Consider the following 19,203-nt stretch of genomic DNA (forward strand, 5'->3'; position numbering starts at 1 on the left):
CAACTCTTTGCGACCCCATGAATCGCAGCATGCCAGGCCTCCCTGTCCATCACCATCACTCGGAGTTCACTCAGACTCATGTACATCGAGTGCGTGATGCCATACAGCCATACCATCCTCGGTTGTCCCCTTCTCCTACTGTCCCAAATCCCTCCCAGCATCAGAGACTTTTCCAATGAGTCAACCCTTCGCGTGAGGTGGCCCAAGTACTGGAGTTTCAGCTTTAGCATCAGTCCTTCCAATGAACACCCAGGACTGATTTCTTTTAGAATGGACTGGTTGGATCTCCTTGCAGTCCAAGGGACTCTCAAGACTCTTCTCCAACACCACAGTTCAAAAGCATCAATTCTTCGGCGCTAAGCCTTCTTCACAGTCCAACTCTCACATCCATACATGACCACAGGAAAAAACATAGCCTTGACTAGATGGATCTTAGTCGGCAAAGTAATGTCCCTGCTTTTGAATATACTATCTAGGTTGGTCATAACTTTTCTTCCAAGGAGTAAGCGTCTTTTAATTTCATGTCTGCAGTCACCATCTGCAGTGCTTTTGGAGCCCCAAAAAATAAAATCTGACACTGTTTCCACTGTTCCCCATCTATTTCCCATGAAGTGATGGGACCAGATGCCATGATTTTCGTTTTCTGAATGTTGTGTTTTAAGCCAACTTTTTCACTCTCCTCTTTCACTTTCATCAAGAGGCTTTTGAGTTCCTCTTCACTTTCTGCCATAAGGGTGGTGTCATCTGCATATCTGAGGGTATTGATATTTCTCCTGGAAATCTTGATTCCAGCTTGTGTTTCTTCCAGTCCATCATTTCTCATGATGTATTCTGCATAGAAGTTAAATAAGCAGAGTGACAATATACAGCCTTGACGTACTCCTTTTCTTATTTGGAACCAGTCTGTTGTTCCATGTCCAGTTCTAACTGTTGCTTCCTGACCTGCATACAGATTTCTCAAGAGGCAGGTTAGGTGGTCTTGTATTCCCATCTCTTTCAGAATTTTCCACAGTTTATTGTGATCCACACAGTCAAAGGCTTTGGCATAGTCAATAAAGCAGAAATAGATGTTTTTTTCTGGAACTCTCTTGCTTTTTCCATGATCCAACGGATGTTGGCAATTTGATCTTTGGTCCTCTGCCTTTTCTAAATCCAGCTTGAACATCAGGAAGTTCACGGTTGACATATTGCTGAAGCATGGCTTGGAGAATTTTGAGCATTACTTTACTAGCATGTCAGATGAGTGCAAGTGTGTGGTAGTTTGAGCATTCTTTGGCATTGCCTTTCTTTGGCATTGGAATGAAAACTGACCTTTTCCAGTCCTGTGGCCACTGCTGAGTTTTCAGGACTTGCTGGCATATTGAGTGCAGCACTTTCACAGCATCATCTTTCAGGATTTGAAATAGGTCCACTGGAATTCCATCACCTCCAGTAGCTTTGTTCGTAGTGATGCCTTCTAACGCCCACTTGATTTCACATTCCAGGATGTCTGGCTCTAGATGAGTGATCACATCATCATGATTATCTGGGTCGTGAAGATCTGTTTTGTACAGTTCTTCCGCGTATTCTTGCCACCTATTAATATCTTCTGTTTCTGTTAGGTCCAGACCATTTCTGTCCTTTATTGAGCCCATCTCTGCATGAAATGTTCCCTTAGTATCTCTAATTTTCTTGAAGAGATCTCTAGTCTTTCCCATTCTGTTGTTTTTCTCGATTCTTTGCATTGATCACTGAAGAAGGCTTTCTTATCTCTTCTTGCTATTCTTTGGAACTTTGCATTCAGATGCTTATATCTTTCCTTTTCCCCTTTGTTTTTTGCCTCTCTCCTTTTCATGGCTATTTGTAAGAACTCCCCAGACAGCCATTTTGCTTTTTTGCATTTCTTTTCCATGGGGATGGTCTTGATCCCTATCTCCTGTACAATGTCACAAACCTCATTCCATAGTTCATTAGGCACTCTATCTATCAGATCTAGACCGTTAAATCTATTTCTGACTTCCACTGTATAATCATAAGGGATTTGATTTAGGTCATATCTGAATGGTCTAGCCATTTTCCCTACTTTCTTCAATTTAAATCTGAATTTGGTAATAAGAAGTTCATGATCTGAGCCACAGTCAGCTCCTGGTCTTGTTTTTGTTGACTGTATACAGCTTCTCCATCTTTGGCTGCAGAGAATATAATCAATCTGATTTCAGTGTTGACCTTCTGGTGATGTCCATGTGTAGAGTCTTCTCTTGTGTTGTTGGAAGAGGGTGTTTGCTATGACCGGTGCATTTTCTTGGCAAAACTCTGTTAGCCTTTCCTCTGCTTCATTCTGCATTCCAAGGCCAAATTTGCCTGTTACTCCAGGTGTTTCTTGACTTCCTACTTTTGCATTCCAGTCCCCTATAATGAAAATGACATCTTTTTTGGGTGTCAGTTCTAAAAGGTCTTATAGGTCTTCATAAAACCGTTCAACTTCAGCTTCTTCAGCATTACTGGTTGGGGCATAGACTTGGATAACTGTGATATTGAATGGTTTGCCTTGGAGACGAACAGAGATCATTCTGTCGTTTTTGAGATTGCATCCAAGTACTGCATTTTGGACTCTTTTGTCGACCATGATGGCTACTCCATTTCTTCTGAGAGATTCCTTCCTGCAGTAGTAGATATAATGGCCATCTGAGTTAAATTCACCCATTCCAGTCCATTTTAGTTCGCTGATTCCTAGAATGTTGACGTTCACCCTTGCCATCTCTTGTTTGACCACTTCCAATTTGCCTTGATTCATGGACCTAACATTCCAGGTTCCTATGCAATATTGCTCTTTACAGCATCAGATCTTGCTTCTATCACCAGTCACATGCACAACTGGGTATTGTTTTTGTTTTGGCTCCATCCCTTCATTCTCTCTGGAGTTACTTCTCCACTGATCTCTAGTAGCATATTGGGCACCTAATGACCTGGGGAGTTCCTCTTTTGGTATCCTATCATTTTGCTTTTTTATGCTGTTCATGGGGTTCTCAAGGCAAGAATATTTCAATTAGCAATATGTTAATCTATGTTTCAATATGGTCCTGAATATTTTTCAGAAAAAGAGGGGTTTTTACTTTGCATCATGGAATAACTCAGTCCATCAATAATGAAAGTTTAACAATCGTTGATTCAATATTTGCATCTATTATTATTATGAGACAATGCTCATAATAAAATTGTAGGAATTACATACTGGTAAATATAAATAAATGTGCCATTCGTAAATTTGAAATTTTATCCTCCAAGTTTTCACCATACCATATAATTTTAACTCTATGGTTGAATTTTTATTGATTTTCAAATTAAACACATTTTAATTTTACTTTTTATAAATGTAATATTGTAAGTGTATATTCTGAAGCCCAAGTTAAAACCCACAGATACAGAAATGCTATTCCTTTTAAAAATTCAGTCTTGCTTTAAAGATTTCTGAATTCAATTGCTAAAGGAGACATACAGGAGCTAAAATAACATCATCTTAAAAATATGATGTTACTGAAAGAAAAAGCCACATGGTAATAAAACCAAAGTCTTCCTCAAAGCAAAGGATTCTGGGGCTACAATTAGCTCCGATAACTTTCCATGGGTAAGGGCTGTGCGTGGATAAGATTTACCTTTCGGATTGGAAACCACCACCAAAAAGGCATGCAAGAAACACCTCTGAGTCAAGAAGCCCAATATGGATGTTAATTCTCTCAAGGATCTCCATGTACATTGTTTTCAGATCTTGCCTTTTACTTCAATCCAATGAAAATTCCAAAAGACACACCCCTTATAACCTACAATTGAAAGCAGAGAACTTTAACAGATCTCTCTTAATGGTACAAATATTATGTGCACATATTGTTACAGGAAAACCAAATTAATAATGGACTTAAATATTTGACTTTCTCGAGGAGTAAATTCTATTCTTTTTTTTTTTTTTATAATTTAAATTTATTTTAGAGGAGGCAGTCCTAAGATGGTGGAGGAATAGAACGGCGAGACCAATTTCTCCTTCACAAATTCATCAAAAGACCATTTCAATGCTGAGTAAATTCCACAAAACAACTTCTGAATTTGGCAGAGGATATCAGGCACCCAGAGAAGCAGATCATTGTCTTCAAAAACAGGTAGGAAAAATATAAAAGACAAAAAAGGAGACAAAGGAGGTAGGGAGGGAGCTCCATCCCAGGAAGGGAATCAAGAAGAGAGGTTTCCAAACACCAGGAAACACTCTCGCTGCCAAGTCTGTGGGAGCCTTGGAAGCACAGAGGGCAACAAAACAGGAAGGAAAAATAAATAATTAAAACCAACAGACTACGAGCCCAACAATAACTCCCCCAGTGGAGAAGCAGTGCAGACGCCTGCATCCACCACTAGCAAGTGGGGACTGAGCAGGGAGGCGTGGGAGGCACAGGCTGCAGTGCTTTGTTAGATTCAGGCTGGAACACCCCGCGCGTAACCAGAGCTAACTAACTTGAGCTAGCAAACCAGACTGTGGGATAGCTTCCACGGGAAAAGCTTGAACAGAAGACACTGCCAGGACCGCACACAGAACAAAGGACAGAACAGAAATAGCTGGCTGCAGACCATCACCCTCTGGTGACAGGTAGCCAGAACCGTAAGGGCTGGAAGGGGGCAATCGCAGCCCAAGAGACATTACCTACCAAAATGCAAGCAGGCTTCTTTGCTAACTAAGACTTCTGGGGGTTCTAGACAGTCATCAGCCACCAGAGAAGGGACGCCAGCAATACACCCAGAAAACTGAGCAGCAGAGATGGGAAAGGCGATAAGTCGCAGCAACTGTGCTTGCCAAACACCTGAGCTACTCCAACCTGGGAAGGGCACAATACCCAGGCCCAACCAAATCTGTGCTTCTGAGGGATACCTGAGTGCCAAGCCTGAGCAGTTTAGACCAGGGAGGTGCATGCAGGCTAAGGCTGGACTCAGGTGCCTCTGAGGACTACCTGAGTGCCAACCCTGAGCGGCTTAGAACAGGGAGGTGCATGCAGCCTAGGGCCTGCCTCAGAGTGTTCCCAGTGGAGCAACGTAGGGCCTGAGTGGTGTGTGCCATGAGCAGGGGCAGGCCCAGCGGAGCTGAGACACTGCAAGCACAGGCCAGTGTTACTCCTTTGCAGCATCCCTCCCTCTGCACTGCGTGACTGAACAAGTGAGTCTTAAAAAAAAAAAAAAAAAAAAAAGTGTCCACCACTGCCTCCCCTGTGACAGGGCAGAAACCAGACACTGAAGAGACCAACAAACAGAAGAAGTTAAACAGAGGGAACGGCCTTGGAAGTGACACCACACTGCCCACAACACCAAAGAAAGGGCTAGATATATCTTTACTATTTTTGCGATCATTCTTTTTTTGTGTGTTGTTGATATTATTGTGTGATTGTTTTTTCTTTTCTTTTTCTTCTTCTTTTTTTTTAACCTTTTTAAATTTGTAAGTCCTCTATTTCTGCTTTAATTTTTATTTTTATAACCTAAAAAGACCTATTTTTAAAGCAAATGCCGTATGTACTCTTTTTGTGGTTGTTGTTGTTGTTTTTTAATAATTCTTGTGGCATTTTTTTTCTTTCTTCTCCTTCTTCTTCTTTTCTTTAATATTGTATTTTTGAAAACCCAACCTCTACTCTAGATTTTTAATCTTTGCTTTTTGGCATTTGTTGTCAATCTTGTACATTTAAAAACCCAATCTTCAGTACCCAATTTTACCTGAGAGCGAGATTACTGGTTTGACCACTATATTCTCCTTTGGACTCTCCTTTTTCTCCACCAAGTGGCCTCTGTCTCTTCCCTCCCCCTTCTCTTCTCTACCCAACTCTGTGAATCTCTGTGTGTTCCAGACGTTGGAGAACACTTAGGACACTGGTTACTGGCTGGATCTGTCTCTCTCTTTTTTATCTCCCTCTTCTATCCTCCTGGCCACCTCTGTCTACTTCCTCCCTTTCCTCTTCTCTGTATAACTCCATGAACACCTCTGAGCGGTTCAGACTAAGGAGTGCACATAAGGAAGTTACTACTGGCTAGCTTGCTCTCTCCTCTTTTGATCCCACCTCATCTCATTCCAGTCACCTCTAACTACCTCCTCCCTCTTCTCTTCTCCATGTAACTCAATGAACCTCTCTAGGTGTCCCTCAATGTGGAAAAACTTTTCATCTTTAACCTATATGTTTTATCATCAGTGCTGTATAGATGGAGAAGTCTGGAGGCTACTGTAAAAATAAAACTGAAAACCAGAAGCAGGAGGCTTAAGTCCAAATCCTGAGAATATCAGAGAACTCCTGAATTCAGGGAACATGAATCAATAAGAGCTCATCAAATGCTTCCACAACTACACTGAAACCAAGCACCACCCAAGGGCCAACAAGTTCCAGAGCAAGACATACCATGCAAATTCTCCAGCAACACAGAAACACACCCCTGAGCTTCAATATACAGGCAGCTCAAAGTTACTCCAAAACCACTGACGTTTCATAATCCATTACTGGTCACTTCATTGCACTCCAGAGAGAAGAATCAAGCTCCACCCACTAGAACTCCAACACATGCCTTCCTAACCAAGAAACCTTGACAAGCCACTGATACAACACTACCCACAGTGAGGAAACTCCATAATAAAGAGAACTCCACAAATTCCCAGAATATAGAAAAGCCACACCAAACACAGCAATATAACCAAGATGAAGAGACAGGAATACTCAGCAGGTAAAGGGACAGGAGAAATGCCCACCAAACCAAACAAAGGAGGAAGAGATAGAAAGTCTACCTGAGAAAGAATTCCGAATATTGATAGTATAAATGATCCAAAATCTTGAAATCAAAATAGAATCACAGATAAATAGCCTGGAGACAAGGATTGAGAAGATGCAAGAAAGGTTTAACAAGGACCTAGAAGAAATAAAAAAGAGTTAATATATAATGAATAATGCAATAAATAAGATTAGAAACACTCTGGAGGCAACAAATAGTAGAATAACGAGGGCAGAAGATAGGATTAGTGAAATAGAAGATAGAATGGTAGAAATGAATGAATCAGAGAGGAAGAAAAGAAAAACGAATTAAAAGAAATGAGGACAATCTAAGAGACCTCCAGGACAATATGAAACGCTCCAACATTCGAATTATAGGAGTCCCAGAAGAAGAAGACCAAAAAAAAGACCATGAGAAAATCCTTGAGGAGATAAGAGTTGAAAACTTCCCTAAAATTGGGGAAGGAAATAATCACCCAAGTCCAAGAAACCCAGAGAGTTCCAAATAGGAAAAACCCAAGGCGAAACACCCCAAGACACATATTAATCAAATTAACAAAGATCAAACACAAAGAACAAATATTAAAAGCAGCAAGGGAAAAAAAAAATACCACACAAGGGGATTCCCATAAGGATAACTGCAGATCTTTCAATAGAAGCTCTTCAGGCCAGGAGGGAATGGCAAGACATACTTAAAGTGATGAAAGAAAATAACCTACAGTCCAGATTACTGTACCCAGAAAGGATCTCATTCAAATATGAAGGAGAAATCAAAAACTTTACAGACAAGCAAAAGCTGAGAGAATTCAGCACCACCAAACCAGCTGTCCAGCAAATGCTAAAGGATAGTCTCTAGACAGGAAATGCAAAAAGGGTGTATAATCCCGAACCCAAAACAGTAAAGTAAATGGCAATGGGATCATACTTATCAATAATTACCTTAAATGTAAATGGGTTGAATGCCCCAACCAAAAGGCAAAGACTGGATGAATAGATACAAAAACAAGATCCTTATATATGCTGCCTACAAGAGACCCACCTGAGGAGTAGCAATACTCATATCAGATAAAATAGACTTTAAAACAAAGGCTGTGAAAAGAGACAAAGAAGGCCACTACATAATGATCAAAGGATCAATCCAAGAAGAAGATATACCAATTATAAATATATATGCACCCAATATAGGAGCACCGCAATATGTAAGCCAAATGCTAACAAATATGAAAGGGGAAATTAACAATAACACAATAATAGTGGGAGACTTTAATACTCTATTCATACCCATGGACAGATCAACTAAACAGAAAATTAACAAAGAAATGCAAACTTTAAATGATACAATAGACCAGTTAGACCTAATTGATATCTATAGGACATTTCACCCCAAAACAATGAATTCCACCTTTCTCTCAATTGAGCACGGAATATTCTCCAGGTATATCACATCCTGGGCCATAAATCTAACCTTGATAAATTCAAAAAAATCGAAATCATTCCAAGCATCTTTTCTGACCATAATGCATTGATTAGATCTCAATTACAGGAGAAAAACTATTAAAAATTCCAACATATGGAGGCTGAACAACATGCTTCTGAATAACAAACAAATCACAGAAGAAATTAAAATGTGCATAGAAACAAATGAAAATGAAAACACAACAACCCAAAACCTATGGGACACTATAAAAGCAGTACTAAGAGGAAAGTTCATGGCAATACAGGCATATCTCAAGAAATAAGAAAAAAGTCAAATAAATAACATAACTCTACACCTAAAGCAACTAGAAAAGGAAAAAATGGAGAACCGCAGAGTTAGTAGAAGGAAAATCTTAAAAATTAGGGCAGAAATAAATGCAAAAGAAACAAAAGAGACCGTAGCAAAAAATCAACAAAGCCAAAAGCTGTTCTTTGAAAGGATAAATAAAATTGACAAACCATTAGCCTGACTTATCAAGAAACAAAGAGAGAGAAATCAATAAAATTAGAAATGAAAATGGAGAGATCACAACAGACAACACAGAAATACAAAGGATCATAAGAGACTACCATCAGCAATTATATGCCAACAAAGTGGACAACGTGGAAGAAATGGACAAATTCTTAGAAAAGTACGACTTTCCGAAACTGAACCAAGAAGACATAGAAAATCTTAACAGACCCATCACAAGCACGGAAATTGAAACTGTAATCAGAAATCTTCCAGCAAACAAAAGCCCAGGTCCAGACAGCTTCACAGCTGAATTCTACCAAAAATTTAGAGAAGAGTTAACACCTATCCTACTCAAACTCTTCCAGAAAATTGCAGAGGAAGGCAAACTTCCAAACTCATTCTATGAGGCCACCATCACCGTAATACCAAAACCTGACAAAGATGCCACAAAAAAAGAAAACTACAGGCCAATATCCCTGATGAACATAGATATAAAAATCCTCAACAAAATTCTAGCAATCAGAATCCAACAACACATTAAAAAGATCATACACCATGACCAACTGGGCTTTATCCCACAGATGCAAGGATTCTTCAATATCCACAAATCAATCAATGTAATTCACCACATTAACAAATTGAAAAATAAAAGCCGTATGATTATCTCAATAGATGCAGAGAAGGCCTTTGACAAAATTCAACATCCATTTATGATAAAAACTCTCCAGAAAGCAGGAATAGAAGGAACATACCTCAACATAATAAAAGCTATATATGACAAACCCACAGCAAACATTATCCTCAATGGTGAAAAATTGAAAGGATTTCCCCTAAAGTCAGGAACAAGACAAGGGTACCCACTTTCACCGCTACTATTCAACATAGTTCTGGAAGTTTTGGCCACAGCAATCAGAGCAGAAAAAGAAATAAAAGTAATCCGAATTGAAAAAGAACTAAAACTCTCACTGTTTGCAGATGACATGATCCTCTACATAGAAAACCCTAAAGACTCAACCAGAAAATTATTAGAGCTAATCAATGAATATAGTAAAGTTGCAGGATATAAAATCAACACACAGAAATCCCTTGCATTCTTATACACTAATAATGAGAAAGCAGAACAAGAAAATAAGGAAACAATTCCATTCACCATTGCAATGAAAAGAGAAAAAAAAAACTACTTAGGAATATATCTACCTAAAGAAACTAAAGACCTATATGTAGAAAACTATAAAACACTGATGAAAGAAATCAAAGAGGACACCAATAGATGGAGAAATATACCATGTTCATGGATTGGAAGAATCAATATAGTGAAAATGAGTATATTACCGAAAGCAATCTACAGATTCAATGCAATCCCTATCAAGCTACCAGCGGTATTTTTCACAGAACTAGAACAAATACTTTCAAGATTTGTATGGAAATACAAAAAAAAACTCGAATAGCCAAAGCAATCTTGAGAAAGAAGAATGGAACTGGAGGAATCAACTTGCCTGACTTCAGGCTCTACTACAAAGCCAGTCATCAAGACAGTATGATACTGGCACAAAGACAGAAATATAGATCAATGGAACAAAATAGAAAGCCCAGAGATAAAGCCACACACCTATGGACACCTTATCTTCGACAAAGGTGGCAAGAATATACAATGGAGTAAAGACAATCTCTTTAACAAGTGGTGCTGGGAAAACTGGTCAACCACTTGTAAAGGAATGAAACTAGATCACTTTCTAACACCACACACAAAAATACACTCAAAATGGATTAAAGATCTAAACATAAGGCCAGAAAAAAAAAAAACTCTTACAGGAGAACATAGGCAAAACACTCTCTGACGTAAATCATAGCAGGATCCTCTATGATCCACCTCCCAGAATTCTGGAAATAAAAGCAAAAATAAATGGGATCTAATTAAAATTAAAAGCTTCTGCACAACAAAGGAAACTATAAGCAAGGTGAAAAGACAGCCTTCTGAATGGGAGAAAATAATAGCAAATGAAGCAACTGACAAACAACTAATCTCAAAAATATACAAGCAACTTCTGCAGCTCAATTCCAGAAATATAAACGACCCAATCAAAAAATGGGCCAAAGAACTAAATAGACATTCCTCCAAAGGAGACATATGGATGGCTAACAAACACATGAAAAGATGCTCAACATCACTCATTATCAGAGAAATGCAAATCAAGTCCACAATGAGGTACCATTTCACACCAGTCAGAATGGCTGCGACCCAAAAGTCTACAAGCAGTAAATGCTGGAGAGGGTGTGGAGAAAAGGAACCCTATTACACTGTTGGTGGGAATCCAAACTAGTATAGCCACTATGGAGAACAGTGTGGAGATTCCTTAAAAAATTGCAAATACGACTGTCATATGACCCAGCAATCCCACTGCTGGGCATACACACCGAAGAAACCAGAATTGAAAGAGACACATGTATCCCAATGCTCATTGAAGCACTGTTTATAATAGCCAGGACATGGAAACAACCTAGATGTCCATCAGCAGATGAATGGATAAGAAAGCCATGGTACCTATACACAATGGAGTATTACTCAGCCATTGAAATTAATGCATTTGAATATGTTCTAATGAGATGGATGAAACTGGAGCCGATTATACAGAGTGAAATAAGCCAGAAAGAAAAACACCAATGCAGTATACTAACACATATATATAGAATTTAGAATGATGGTAATGATAACCCTGTATGCGAGACAGCAAAAGAGACACAGATGTATAGAACGGACTTTGGACTCTGAGGGAGAGGGAGAGGGTGGGATGATTTGGGAGAATGACACTGAAACATGTATACTATCATGTAAGAAACGAATTGCCAGTCTATGTTTGATGTGGGATTGCAGGATGCTTGGGGCTGGTGCACGGGGATGATCCAGAGAGATGATATGAGGTGGGAGGTGGGAGGGGGGTTCACGATTGGGAGCTCATGTACACCGTGGCAGATTCATGTCAATATATAGGAAAACCAATATAGTATTGTAAAGTAAAATAAAGTAAAAATAAATAAATAAATATATAAAATGTCAAAAACAATTTAGTTTAATTGAAGGCTAATTACTTTATTCTTTAAATTGGCAAACCAGACCCTTCACAATCTGCATTCATGGATTATTATATCTGCAATTCAGTTGTAAAAAAAAAAAATTGCTCTTCATATGAAATACACCAAAGACTGTTCACCTCATGGACTCCTACTCACTTTTAAATCAGTTCAATTCAGTCACTCAGTCACATCCAACTCTTTGCGACCCTATGGACAGCAGCATGCCAGGCTTCCCTGGCATGTTCCATCACCAACTCCCAGAGGTTGTTCAAACTCATGCCCTTTGAGTCAGTGATGCCATCCAACCATCTCATCATCTGTCATGCCCTCTCCTCCTGCCTTCAATCTTTTCCAGCATCAGGGTGTTTTCCAATGAGTCATTCACATTATATGGCCAAAGTATTAGAGCTTCAGCTTCAGTATCAGTCCTTCCAATGAATATTCAGGACTGATTTCCTTTATGATTGACTGGTTTGATCTCCTTGCAGTCCAAGGGACTCTCAAGAGTCATTTAAATGGGCACATCTAATGTCATCACCTTTAATTCCTCATTAAGTGTCCTACATTTCTAGAAAGATTGGAATGCAATCATTGTAAACGTCAACACAGTGAGATCACAAATCTTATTAAGGTAGTACTATAAGAAGTTCATGATTCACCTGACCTATATTAGGACTTAAAAATATTCATTTTAAGCACATACCCTGAGATTCTTGCAGATTTAGAACAAAAAATCTTAAAATCTGTATGGAATCATAAAGGACTCCAAACAGCCAAATCCATCTTAAGTAAGAACAATGGAGCTGAAGGAATTGGGCACCCTGACTTCAGAATATACTATTAAGCTATATTAATCAAAACATTATGCAACTGGCACAAAGATAGAATTAAAGATCAGTGGAGCAGAATAGAAAATCCATAAATAAACCACACACCTATGGTCAATTAATCTATGACAAAAAAGACAAGAATAGACAATGGAGAAAAGACTGTCTCTCCAATAAGTGGTGCTAAGAAAACTGAACAGCTACATGTAAAAGAATGAAATCAGCACACTCCCTAACACCATAAACAAAAATAAACTCAAAACATATTAAAGACCTAAATGTAATGCTGGATACTATAAAGCTGTTTGAGGAGAACATAGAACACTGACATAAATATCAGCAAAAGTTTTTGGGATACAACTCCCAGAGTAATGAAAATTAAAGTAAAAACAAATAAATGAGACCTGATTAAATTTAAAAGCTTCTACACACACACACACACACACACACACACACACACACACACACAAAGAAAATAAAAAATAAATGAAACAGACAGCCCAGAGAATGGGAGAAATTATTTGCAAACCATGAAACTGACAAGGGGTTAATCTCCAAAATATACAAACAGCTCATGCAGCTCAATATCAAAAAACAGAGAATCCAATGAAAAAATGGGCAGACATAAATAGACATTTCTTCAAAGAAGACATATGGCTGGTCAAAAAGCACAAGAAAAGATGTTCACCATTGTCATTAAATAAATACAAATCGAAACTACAATGGGATATCAGCTCACACTGATAAGAATCAGTTCAGTTCAGTTCAGTCACTCAGTCATGTCTGACTCTTTGCAACCCCATAAACTGAGGCACGCCAGGCCTCCCTGTCCATCACCAACTCCTGGAGTCTACCCAAACTCATGTCCATTGAGTTGGTGATGCCAACCAACCATTTCATCCTCTGTCGTCCCCTTCTCCTCCTGCCCTCAATCTTTCCCAGCATCAGGGTCTTTTCAAATGAGTTAATTCTTCACATCAGGGGGCCAAAGTTTTGGAGTTTCAGCTTCAACATCAGTCTTTCCAATGAACACCCAGGACTGATCTCCTTCAGGATGGACTGGTTGGATCTCCTTGCAGTCCAAGGGACTCTCAAAAGTCTTCTCAAACACCACAGTTCAAAAGCATCAATTCTTCAGTGTTCAGCTTGCTTTATAGTCCAACTCTCACATCCATAGATGACCACTGGAAAAACCATAGCCTTGACTAGATGAATCTTTGTTGACAAATGAATCTCTCTGCTTTTTAATATGCTGTGTAGTTTGGTCATAACTGATGACAATGGCCATTATCAAAAAGTAGACCAACAATATATGCTGGTGAGAGTGCAGAGAAAAATGAAACTCCTATACTATTTGTGGGAATATAAACTGGTATAGCCACGATGGAGAATAGTGTGGAAGTTTCTAAAAAACTAAAAAAAATAAAGGTACTATATGATCCATCAATCCCATTTCTGGACATATATCTGGAGAAAAACATACTTCAAAAAATACGTGGGATCTAATTAAAATTAAAAGCTTCTGCACAACAAAGGAAAATATAAGCAAGGTGAAAAGACAGCCTTCTGAATGGGAGAAAATAATAGCAAATGAAGCAACTGACAAACAACTAATCTCAAAAATATACAAGCAACTTCTGCAGCTCAATTCCAGAAAAATAAATGACCCAATCAAAAAATGGGCCAAAGAACTAAATAGACATTTCTCCAAAGAAGACATACGGATGGCTAACAAACACATGAAAAGATGCTCAGCATCACTCATTATTAGAGAAATGCAAATCAAAACCACAATGAGGTACTACTTCACACCAGTCAGAATGGTTGCGATCCAAAAATCTGCAAGCAATAAATGCTGGAGAGGGTGTGGAGAAAAGGGAACCCTCCTACACTGTTGGTGGGAATGCAAACTAGTATAGCCACTATGGAGAACAGTGTGGAGATTCCTTAAAAAATTGCAAGTAGAACTACCTTATGACCCAGCAATCCCACTGCTGGGCATACACACCGAGGAAACCAGAATTGAAAGAGACACATGTACCCCAATGTTCATCGCAGCACTGTTTATAATAGCTAGGACATGGAAACAACCTAGATGTCCATCAGCAGATGAGTGGATAAGAAAGCAGTGGTACATATACACAATGCAGTATTACTCAGCCGTTAAAAAGAATTCATTTGAATCAGTTCTGATGAGATGGATGAAACTGGAGCCGATTATACAGAGTGAAGTAAGCCAGAAAGAAAAACACCAATACAGTATACTAACACATATATATGGAATTTAGGAAGATGGCAATGACGACCCTGTATGCAAGACAGCGAAAAAGACACAGATGTGTATAATGGACTTTTTGACTCAGAGGGAGAGGGAGAGGGTGGGATGATTTGGGAGAATGACATTCTAACATGTATACTATCATGTAAGAATTGAATCGCCAGTCTATGTCTGATGCAGGATACAGCATGCTTGGAGCTGGTGCATGAGGATGACCCAGAGAGGTGTTATGGGGAGGGAGGTGGGAGGGGGGTTCATGTTTGGGAACGCATATAAGAATTAAAGATTTTAAAATTTAAAAAAATTAAAAATTAAAAATTAAAAAAAAATAAAAAATAAATAAAAAGAACAATGTCTAAACAAACAAAAAGAAAAATACATGCACTCTTATATGCATAACAGCATTTTTTTTACAGTAGCCAAGACATTGAGTGAATCTAAATTCCCATCGACACATGAATTGATAAAGATATGGTACATATACACAGTAGAATATTACCCTGCCATAAAAAATGAATGAAATAATTCAATTTGCTGCAACAAGGATGTAACTAAAGATGATCATACTAAGTCAGAGAAAAGCAACTATCAAAAATGATATAAATGAACTTGTTCACAAAGCAGAAATAGATTCACAGTCTTAGAAAATAAACTTATGTTTACTACAAGGGAAAAGTTGAGATTAACATTTACACTATACTATATACAATATAGGAAATCAATAGGACCTATTTACTATATAGAACAGAGAACTGTATTCAACATTCTATAAGAACATATATGGGAAGCAAATATGTATATGGATAACTGAATCATTGGTGATATACTTGAAACTAAAACAACATTTTAAATCAACTATGCTTTAGCATAAAAAAAAATTTAGAAACATATTTCTGTCACTTTGTTTTGATTTTTGAGCTTTTTGCTGATTACTTTGGAAACATTATTGTAAGAAAGTTTGCTTAAGAAATAGTATTTGGAAACTAAAACCTTAATGGGAAACTTTCAATAAGTGTTCACATATTCCAGGAAATTAACTAAAATGACATATATAAGAAACTTTAATTAGTAATTCCAGAAAGATTATTAATATATTAGGTTTGCATTCTTTTTCTTGTTAATAGATACTTTATAATTCACTATTAATTTACTTATGAAGGCTGGAGCAGCAGCTGCAAAGAAAACTAACCAAACTGATCACATGGACGACAGCCTAGTCTAACTCAATGAAACAATGAGCCGTGACATGTAGGGCCACCCAACACAGGCAGGTAATGGTGGAGAGTTCTGAAAAAACGTGGTTCACTGGAGAAGGGAATGGCAAACCACTTCAGTATTCTTGCCTCAAGAAACCCATGAACAGTATGAAAAGGCAAAAAGATAGAACACTGAAAAAGGAACTCCCCAGGTCAGTAGGTCCCCAATATGCTACTGGAAATCAGTGGAAAAATAACTCCAGAATGAATGAAGGGATGGAGACAAAGCAAAAACAATACCCAGCTGTGGATGTGATTGGTGATGGAAGTAAAGTCTGATGCTGTAAAGAGCAATATTGCATAGGAACCTGGAATGTTAGGTCCGTGACTCAAGGCAAATTGGAAGTGGTCAAACAGGAGATGGCAAGAGCAAACGTCCACATTTTAGGAATCAATGAACTAAAATGGACTGGAATGGGTGAATTTAACTCGGATGGTCATTATCCCTAATACTGTGGGTAAGAATCCTTTAGAAGAAGTGGAGTAGCCATCATAGTGAACAAAAGAGTCTGAAATGCAGTACTTGGATGCAGTCTCAAAAACGACAGAATGATCTCTGTTCATTTCCAAGGCAAACCATTCAATATCACAATAATTCAAGTCTATGCCCCAACCAATAATGCTGAAGAAGTTGAAGTTTAACAGTTCTATGAAGACCTACAAGACCTTTTAGAACTAACATGCAAAAAAGATGTCCTTTTCACTGTACAGGACTGAAATGCAAAAGTAGGAAGTCAAACGATACCTGGAGTAATGGGCAAATTTAGCTTTGGAATGCAGAATGAAGCAGTGCAGGAGCAAACAGATGTTTGGAAAGAGAACGCACCAATGATAGAAAACAGCCTTTTACAACAACACAAGAGAAGACTCTGCACGTGGACATCACCAGATGGTAAATACCAAAATCAGACTAATTATATTCTTTGCACCCAAAGATGGAGAAGCTCTATACAGTCAGAAAAAAAAAAAAAATAAAAAAAAAAACAGGAGTTGTCTGTGGCTCAGATCATGAACTCCTTACTGACAATTCAGACTTAAATTAAAGAAAGTAAGGAAAACCACTAGACCATTCAGGTATGACCTAAATCAAACCTCTTATGATATATGGAGTGAAAGTGAGAAATAGATTCAAGGGATTAGATCTGATAGATAGAGTACCTGAAGAACTATGAATGGAGGCTCATGATATTGTACAGGAGGCAGTGGTCAAGACCATTCCTAAGAAAAATAAAATAAAAAAGCAAAATGGTTGTCTGAGGAGGCCATAAAAATAGCTATGAAAAGAAGAAAAGCGAAAGGCGAAGGAGAAAAGGAAACATATACTCATTTGAATGCAGAGTTCCAAAGAATAGCAAGGACCGATAAGAAAGCCTTCCTCAGTGATCAATGCCTAGAAACAGAGGAAAACAATAGAATGGGAAAGACTACAGATCCCTTCAAGAAAATTAGAAATAGCAAGGGAACATTTCATTCAAAGATGGGCACAGTAAAGGAAAGAAATTGTATGGATCTAGCAGAAGAAGAACATATGAAAAGAAATGGCAAGGATACACAGAAGAACTATGGGAAAAGGCCTCACAACCCAGATAATCACGATGGTGTGATCACTCACCTGGAGCCAGACATCCTGGAATGTGAAGTCAGCTGGGCCTTAGGAAGCATAACTATGAACAAAACTAGTGGAGGTGATGGAATTTCAGTTGAGCTATTTCAAATCCTAAAAGATGATGCTGTGAAAGTGTGGAACTCAATATGCCGACAAATTTGAAAAACTCAGCCATGGCCACAGGACTGGAAAAGGTCAGTTTTCATTCTGACACCAAAAGAAGGCAATGCCAAAGAATGTCCATACTACCGCACGATTCACTCATCTCACATGCTAGCAAAGTAATGCTCAATATTTTCCAAGCCAGACTTCAACAGTACATGAACTGTGAAATTTCAGATGTTCTAACTGGATTTACAAAAAGCAGAGGAACCATAAATCAAATTGCCAACATCCGTTAGATTATCAAAAAAGCAAGAGACTTCCAGAAAAACATCTACCTCTATTTATTGATTATGTCAAAGCCTCTGACTATGTGGATCACAACAAACTGTGGAAAATGCTTCAAGAGATAAGAATTCCAGAGGACCTGACCTGCCTCTTGAGAAATCTGTGTGCAGGTCGGGAAGCAACAGTTAGAACTGGACATGGAACAACAGATTGGCTCCAAATAGGAAAAGGAGTACATCAAGGTTGTATATTGTCACACTGCTTATTTAATTTATATGTGCATTACATCATGAGGAATGCTGGATTAGATGAGGCACAAGCTGGAATCAAAACTGTGGGGAGAAATGTCAATAACCTCAGATATGCAGATGACACCACCCTTATGGCAGTAAGTGAAGAAAAACTAAAGAGCCTCTTGATGAAAGTGAAAGAGGAGAGTGGAAAAGCTGTTTTAAAACTCAACATTTAGAAAAATAAGACCATGTCATCTGGTCCCCTTACTTCACTGCAAATAGATCGGGAAACAGTGGAAACAGTGACAGACTTAATTCTTTTGGCCTCCAAAATAACTGCAGGTAGTGACTTCAGCCATGAAATTAAAAGATGCTTGTTCTTTGGAAGAAAAGTTATGACCAAAGTAGACAACATATTAAAAAGCAGAGAAATTACTTTGCCAACAAAGGTTCATCTATTCAAAGCTATGGTTTTCCCAATAGTCATGTATGGATGTTAGAGTTGGACAATAAGGCAAGCTGAGCACTGAAGTATTGATGCTTTTGAACTGTGGTGTTGGAGAAGACTCTTGTGAGTCCGTTGGACTGCAAGGAGATCCAACCAGTCCATCCTAAAGGAAATCAGTCCTGAATATTCATTGGAAGGACTCATGTTGAAGCCGAAATTCTAATAATTTGACCACCTGATGCAAATAACTGACTCATTGGAAAAGACCCTGATGCTGGGAATGATTGAAGGCAGGATGAGAAGGGGAAGACAGAGGATGAGATGGTTAGATGGCATCACTGACTCAATGGACATGAGTCTGAGTAAACTCTGGGAGTTGGTGATGGACAGGGAGGGCTCGTGTGCTGC

This window comes from Capra hircus, chromosome 1 (assembly GCF_001704415.2).
Source record: "Capra hircus breed San Clemente chromosome 1, ASM170441v1, whole genome shotgun sequence".
NCBI lineage: Eukaryota > Metazoa > Chordata > Mammalia > Artiodactyla > Bovidae > Capra > Capra hircus.